Source organism: Lepisma saccharinum, chromosome 16 (genome assembly GCF_977018435.1).
Source record: "Lepisma saccharinum chromosome 16, izLepSacc3.1, whole genome shotgun sequence".
NCBI lineage: Eukaryota > Metazoa > Arthropoda > Insecta > Zygentoma > Lepismatidae > Lepisma > Lepisma saccharinum.
This window is the reverse complement of record NC_139244.1, coordinates 41,038,238-41,046,924: the sequence shown is the minus strand read 5'-3', so window position 1 is coordinate 41,046,924 and position 8,687 is coordinate 41,038,238.

The window sequence follows — 8,687 nt, the reverse complement described above, 5'->3', positions numbered from 1 at the left end:
GTGCCCAGCGTAGAGGCCATGGGGGTCATTCTCCCCCCCTCAAATTCTCAAATATTATAATGTGATTATACAAAAACCTATGAAAGTAACATTGACGATTTTTCAGATTGTGCAACAATTGCGATTTTGTCCTTGTGGAGAGAGACAACATGAGTACTTTTAGTTTTATAACCATTGGGGTAGGGGAGGGGGTCAGGAATGAATTGATTTGTTTACGTTACTTTTCCACCACAACATTACAAATCTTCAATGGTGCAGCCAACGGCAGTCAAAGTGTCCATCGCTATTTTCATTATTTTTTGTATTCTACATCTTGTGTTTTTTCAGGGATGGAATTCTGTGGATACTCGTACGAAGCAGATGTTGACATCTGAGGTGGCGTTTTTATTTCAATCATGAATAGGCACACTGTAGACTGAATGGAAATATGGACAATTCACATACTATTACTTTAGCCGTTGGTTGCACATATAGCTCTAACCGCAATATTACGATAACATTTGTGGTCACATCTAGTACTTCAACAGCATTTCGCCGACCACCGTGGCGGAGTGGTTAGCACAGCGATATGGGTCCCGGGTTCTAATGCTGGCCTGGGCATTGGATGTTGCTTCATCAATTTCATCTTATCATCATTCATCATCATCGTTGCGATTAGCCAGATATGGCAGAAAATGATGTAGAAGAAACTAACTCATTCAAACCAACGCAGTTCGGATCTACCCCACTCTACTACGGGCTTGATCGTTGGTATGACTTGTATTTAAGCAACCGATCATTCTACAATGAACCACAGCGCTTAAATCTTCCCCGCCTCAATATTACAACTATGTCCCGAGAATATCTGGGACGAGCGAAAGAAAGCAAGTATCTGCGCAAGTAGTGACTCGCGAGGGCTCGACCAACGAATACATGGGATTGCGTGGAGGGGGAAGAGCGATAGCAGTTACCATCCTTTGCAGCAGCGTTCGCTACGCCCGCTCGCTTTCTCCCATTCTCTATCGTCATGCGTGGCCTTGCTCTAGAGATTCGCGGGATAGAGCATAGCTCGTATTTGTTTACCTAGCAGACTCGGAATCATGGCGGCTCCATCCCATGATATATATATATTTCGATGACGTCAGTGAAACTTACCTATTGCATGTTGAGTTAATGCTCACCTTCGCCGGCTCTGATGTGATGAAATCTACCATTCTCCAGATTCAATTCTTGCCCATTTTTGTAACCTGTTTACTGCTGTATGTCTACACGCACAGTGATGTGAGATAAGAAACGACCTTGGAACGCTTGACTCACGTTGAACAAGTCAGGCTTGCAATAGTGTATTGCTTGTGACTTCCCTTGAAAAACATGTTATTTTGTTCATCGTTTCCATTCCAAACGTAGAAATACGTATATAGTATACGCTTTAACTTCTACCAGCGTTTCTCTGTCGTTTAAAACCAAGTATTGACTACTAAACAAAAAGTTTGCGATTGTCCATAACCCAAGTAACAAACCTAATTGAACATAAGGGGACATATGCAGCTAATAAAACTTATCAATAATTAAAATTAATAAAAATATTTTCCAAATTCTCCCATACCGTGGCCGTGCTGTGTAAGATGTCAGGCTTTGAGCTCGAGCTACGGGACGCGCGGTGGATGGAGTCTTCTGATGGTAACAACTTTTCTCCTGAAATTTCAGCCACCCACCATCGTGAGGAAATTGGGGAGCTACAAGTGAGTAGCGTAACCCGGTCATGGAAACCTATAACAACAACTGGGGATTTCTCGTGCTGACCACACGTCACCCCGTAACTGGTTGGCTGATCTTCCACCTTGGCAGGATTGAGTCAAGACCATCTTGAGGTTAGATAGATAAGATAATGATTGAGGCCGGCAGTCAATAGGTAGGGCCTGACCCTCAGGCCACGGGTTATTATTATTATTTTCTAAACGCTTTCTTCAGATGTTTACGTGCAGTAGCGTACGCAGGATTTCATCAAGGTGGGTGTTATTTCTAAAACTTTTTTCCAAATTCACATTACCATTGTTTTATTATACTTTAATTAAATAATAATAATCACAATTAATTAATAATACTTATAATTAATTAATTAGCTAAATTAATATTAATAATACTACTAATACCACTACTACTGCTATTAAGTAGTAGAGATCTACATAAATATAATATTTATGAAAACATTAGAACGAAATTACTTTCTAGTCATTCGATTTTTATTTTATTTATTTATTTTATTCGATTTCTGGGAGCATTTTTTTGTTTCTTTGTTACGAAATAGTTGTCTGGTCAACGAGGTGAGACATTTCAAGGGTGAAGAAGATCCATAAATACAAGAAAATATATTAAAATAAATTGAAATAATCAAAGTATGGAACTCATCCAAGGAGCTGCGGTGATCTGGTCGGTAGAGCGTCTGACAAGTGACAATCACGCGGGAGATCCGGATTCGATTCCCGGAATTGGTTGGAATTTTTCCGACTTCTTCCCCGCATAAATGTCCCCGATGATTCACATCTGGATTGTCTCCCTGTTCTTACCAATAAAACATTTTACAATAGTTAAGCTTATTGTCGTTTGACTAATTGTCTAGTCAACAAGGTGGCACATTTTAAAGAGAGACATTCAAACGTGCTGCGGTAAACAATACAATGGGAAGGCGAATTGGTGACTGTATTCTTGTCCGCTTAGCCTTTGTCTATACATTAGCCTCTTACAACGTACCAATAACTTTATTTAGTTAATTCTCATTGTTCACACACAAAAAAATACATGTTCGTTGAACACTGGCGTACGTAGAGGGCTGGCCGATGGTGTTCCAGCTCCTACCTAAATTTTGAGAAAATTAGAATTTTCAAATAAAAATCCGTTAACAACTTTAAAAAATCAAAATGTGTAAATTCGAAACCTCTTTTAAAGTGAATTCCGATTACCATTTTTGTCTTTGAATATAATTTTAATAGACTGAAAAGCTCCAAAACTACGAAATATTTTATTATGCATCCTGCCCTCCAAAACGGAGCCATGTGCTATCCACATTTACTATTCCAGCCCATCCCGAAAAAAAAAAATCCTGCGTACGGCAGTGTATTAAACATTGTTGCAACTGAGATACAAAACAACTTTTTTTCTCTTTTAAATCAGTTACCCTAACCTAACTTCATAAACTCGTGTTTATTTTCAAGGCATCACTCTGAAAGACGCCTGTGTTTGGAATGCTGTGTTTTTCTCCATGCTGCATGGAAATAATAATTCAAATTATTATTATTATTATTATTATTATTATTATTATTATTAGTAGTAGTAGTAGTAGTAGTAGTAGTACTAATAGTAATATTATTGTCCCAGATCTTTGACTGTGAAAAATTGGCCATTTCATTTTTTTTCCACAGCATTTTTCATAATATTTCACAAGCTCAAGGGGGGGGGGGTTAAACCTTGTAACCCCTCTTGCGTACGCCACTGTTTACGTGAACACCATATGCAATATTTCGTAATATTCTCTTTGTTATTTTAAACTCAATTAAAAGAATGTGTGTGAATTGAATAAAATACAAAGAAAGAGAAACGACTGGTGGTCGATCTTAAGAATGTGACTCTTTTCAAGAAAAAAAAATAACGATTTCATCCAGCTCCTACAAGTCTTTATACAACAACTCGGGTTAACGTGATGTCTTATGAATCTACGAGGGTGGTTCAGCATGCTCCGCCCCTGACATAGAAGGAACCCTCGTAGGAAAACCAAATCACTGTCACTTTTGAACATAGTCCCCTGCAACATTAACACACTTTTCCAATCGGCCTTCCAGTGCTTCAATCCCAGTAGAAAAAGAATATTTTGGTTGGTCCTGCAACCAAGCATTCACAACATCCATAACCTCGGAATCGCTGGCAAAATGTTTTCCACGAAGGTGTTTCTTCATGTTCGGGAACAGGTGGAAGTCACTGGGGGCCAGATCTGAAGAATAAGGGGCATGAGGGACAATTTCGAACCCTGCTGCATGAATTGCAGCCACCGCAACTTGGGAGGTGTGGGCGGGAGCATTGTCACAATGCAACAACAAACCACGGGCGAACATTCCGCGGCGTTTCTCCTTGATGGCAGTACGTAATTCTTCAATTAGGGATAAAGAATAAACACATATGATTGTCTTTCCCTGTTGGAGATGGATTCCTTCTGCATCCCAGAACACAGATGCCATCACTTTGCCCTTTGGTGGCTGAACCTTGAATTTATTTGGGGGTGGAGCATGGGGGTGTTTCCATTGCATGCTTTGGCGTTTACTTTCGGGATCGAAGTGGTGAACCCACGTTTCATCCATTGTAACAAATCTCTTCAGAAACTTTGGCTTGTCAGCCTCTATTGTCCGCAACAGGTTCTGACTTTCACACGACGTGTCCTCTTTTGGTTGACCGTCAGCATTCTCGGGACCCAATGTGCAGAGATTTTTTTCATTAACAAATGATGACGAATAATTTAATGCACACTGCCAGTTGAGATGCCACATGTGTCTGCTATATGGCGGACAGTCACTCGCCGGTCTGCCAAAATCATGTCATGCACTTTTGTAATCATTTCTGCTGTGGTCACCGTTGCAGATGAGCCACCACCATGCTCATCTTCACAGGTCTGCCGACCACATTTAAATTCACGGCACCATCTCTTCACTAGATCATATGAAAGGCTAGAGTCTCTAAGAGTTCCCACCATATTTGCATGGATGTCTTTCGGTGTTAGATTTTTCTTGAGTTAATAATTTATCACTGCTCGGACCTCAGATTTTTCCATTGTTTCACATGTGGCTACACTTCTTACTGACCATCAACGTGTAACGAAAAGAGAAATTGTTGTAAATACTTGAAACTTTGTGAATATTAGTCTAAAGAATGAACAATGTTACATATAAAATTACAGGTCTCTACTATCACTGGAAATGGGTCAGGGGCGGAGCATGCTGAACCACCCTCGTATATTTAAGTTTGTTTAGTTTTTCACCAGTCTGCGAACGTTTTTGCATATTTCGTATTTTTCTTACATAACAACAAATAACATTCCATACGTTTTTTCAGGACGTAACATTTTCGTCAATACACAACAATTTCGTCCATTTCAGTACTGTATTACAGGCGTTCTACAGTGTTGAAACCTGTGAATATTTTCCTTTAATAATGTCTAATCATAAATATAGGTTTGAAGAAATAACTCGTATATTCTCGTTTCTCTGCGCAACTTTGAAAATTATTTCTCAGAAAGCTGTTACATTATAAGAAAAAAGGATCTCAAAATGAAATTGAAAGTTTAAATATAAATTTCGAACAATATTTACGATATTGAGCCGACAGAATACTGATAATTGTTGTTCCGTTAGTTAGTTGTTATAGTTAGGGTTAGACTCCAAGCGGTCCCAGGTTCGATCCTCGTTAAGAGACGTTGTTGTTTAAAATCTTCGTTTTATTAAAACAAAAATCTTGATTTTTTATTATTGATTTATTGATTTTATTTATTTTATTTCGCCTTTCTGCCATTTTTGGCTAATCGCAAAGATGACGATGATTGACAGATAAGAAAACAGAGTTGCCTACATAGCAGGCCCGTAACCAGGATTTTTTTGAGGGAGGTGTCAGATACGAAAATATGTTTATATAAATATATATTAGATAGATAGATATACCACAGAGAAATAAAATATATGTGATTAGATTTGCATTCGTGACGGTCCCCGTGGCTGAGTGGTTAGCACATCGCCTTACAACGCCAGGAGTCCTGGTTTCGAATCCTGGCCTGGGCATGGATGTTTGTGAGTGTCCATTCATCAATTTCATCATATCATCCATCTTCGCAAATTAGCCATAACTGGCACAAGAAGCGAAGTGATATAAAGTAAATCAATCAATCTAGCATTCGTTTTTATCTCTATTTATTTTGAATATGTTGCTACAAGGCCCTTATCCAGGATTTTTTCTAAGGGAGAGGGGGTAGCAGAATATATGGAACAAAGTGAGGATCAGAAATGCTGTGAAGTTGATTGAATTATGTTATTTTGTGTTGCTTTTCTGTTGGAGTATTAGATGCGACCACCAATGTTATGGTAGTATTGCAGCTAGAGCTGAACGTACAATTGTAGAGTTGCAACATTATGGTGCAAAGTAACAAAAAAAAATCAACTTACCGTTACACACACATCTCACCCCAACAATCAGCCACACAGTCGCTAACAGACAAAGATGTCACATGGGCAACTCTTCATTGTTTACATTTCTCCAGGAAGAGAGGGCAGCTTCAGTAGGGGCTGGGATTTCGGACGACGAAAACCGTCGTCCTCCCAGGTATGGTCCTCCCGTGCGCGTTATTCTTCCCAGCTGCCTCGCCTCGCTCCTCGCCCGGCCTCGCCAGAGAATGTTGACAGGGACGAAAAGTGCATGCGCAAGATCTCTCTCGCTGGAAGGGTCAAGTCTCGCATTCCCGCAGTGGCCTGCAAACTTCACAACTACGCGCGATAAAAAAAAAGACAAAACCGACTACCCAATGATCTGTGAGGAACGAAATATTTTCAATGCAAATAATGCGAAAACCATATATAGATGTTAATGTAATGTCTGCAGGGCTGGATTAACCTATGGGCAACTGGGGCAATTGCCCCGGGGTCCCCACCAAAAGGAAGCTGTTAATGGGCCTCCACCAAAAAATCTTTAAACGAGCTGGCAATGATTGTGAAAAATTACATAAGAAGTTGTATTTTAAAAATAAAATAAAAACTTCAATATTGTGGTATGTCTACACTCTTCTGGATCCAATTGTAACACAGCTGTCAGTCGATCTGTTTGTAGATATTTGAAGCTCAGTATACTTTATACCATGGATTGATTTAGCTGTGATGTGGAAATAAGGCAAACTTATTCAAACAATAAATTCTCAGATACGATTAAGATAATAAATAATCCTACGAAGTACATAACTTTCTTTCGTTAATAACATCGTATTAGAACTGTGAGTTTTTCTAGGGTAAAAAATTGTGGAGATACTAGAGCTCTCTCTCGGTGCACCAGTGAACTGCAGGACACCTAACTTTAAGCTACACTTAGCTACAGGGTATATGTTGAAATGTTTCATGAAAATTTTGTGTAAATGTTGATACCTCTTGCTCTAGTAGTAGTTCGGTAAGAGATTTTGTGACTATTTTAGAGTGTTTTATGGGGAAGTTCTAGGAAAGAGATTAGTATTACAATTTTACATGTACCTATCGCTCAGTAGATATGAGTACAAGGGTTCGAATGGAAGAGTTGTCTTGAAGCATACGAACGACAAACAGCCACATTTAGACGCAGAATTTTACAGCTGCTATAGCGCTACAATTTTCGTCCTGTAACTTTATTTTACTGTGCTATTCTCCCTGCAAACCTATCTGCCATATGTTCGATTGTGAAGGACTACTGATTCTAAAATCAGGTCTACCATTTCAACTGCTGAAAATTGGTGGTTAACATATTAAACTAATAAAGCTCCTAGTAAAAAATAATAAAAAAAGGGGCCCCCCACAAAACATTTTGCCAAGGGGCCTCCACAAACCTTAATACGGCCCTGAATGTCTGTTCACTTGTGGTTACACACGGCAGTGCGGCGTCCGTATCGTCCTTATGGGCGGCCGCCACTGTTTATGGCACCGTGCTATATGCACAGAGAACTTTAACTTTACCTGTATATATCGTCGATGTTTTCACGAACTGGCGAATGTGTCAACTCCCCTGCATCACGAACTGGCGAATGTGCAAAATATTGATTTTGAGAAAAACGAAGTTGAAAGTAGCCAATTTTGCGTTACTTGCGAATCATTGAAAAAAATATTCTAGCTAAACTATATTTTGAGATAACAATAAATGCTGTGTGAGAAGGTAGTTCACATGAAAAAGAACACCGTAGAAAGAATTTTAATGAACAATAAATGAACAAAGGATTTAATTGAATCTATTCGTCAGTTCGTGAAAACAAAAAAAAAAAAAAATGGAATATTTTTAGCTTGATTCGTCATTGTAATTTTCACTACAACTGCGAATTCTACAGTTGAAGGCTAAAACTTTCAACTTATTTATTGAATGTTTATACAGAGTTAAATATTAGGCCAATCCTTAATACACTAATCATAACATACACCATAACAGTTTAATATATAACAGTGAGAAACAGAGAAATTCACACAACACTAGACGTACCCGCAAATAAATTTCAAGAATAATAAAATTCAGGAAATAAAATGTAAGGAACAAAATAGTAATACATTGACCAACGCTAGTCTGTTATCAAATGCAAAGTTAATAGACGCAAAATGGTTGTACAATTAGTGAGGTAATCTGACATAGAAGTCTTTATAATCAGGATGAGAAATTACTGGTATTACTCCTTGACATAATAACAGCAAGTCCTGGTATTTTTTCATAGACAGTTTTGGCTTTGAAGTAAAAGCCTTTGGTGGTAAATTGTAAAATGATATCATGTTTTTCTCCACGAAGCGGCGAATTTCACATTCGTCGGTTCGTGAAATTATCACAATACTAGTTTTCATATTCGTCAAAACGTTGTCCATCTTTATCTCCTAAACAATATTTAATAGAAACTTGAAACTTTGTGAGAGAAAAGTACAAGATGTTCCAACATATACAGCGTCAAAAACTAAAAATGTCAAATT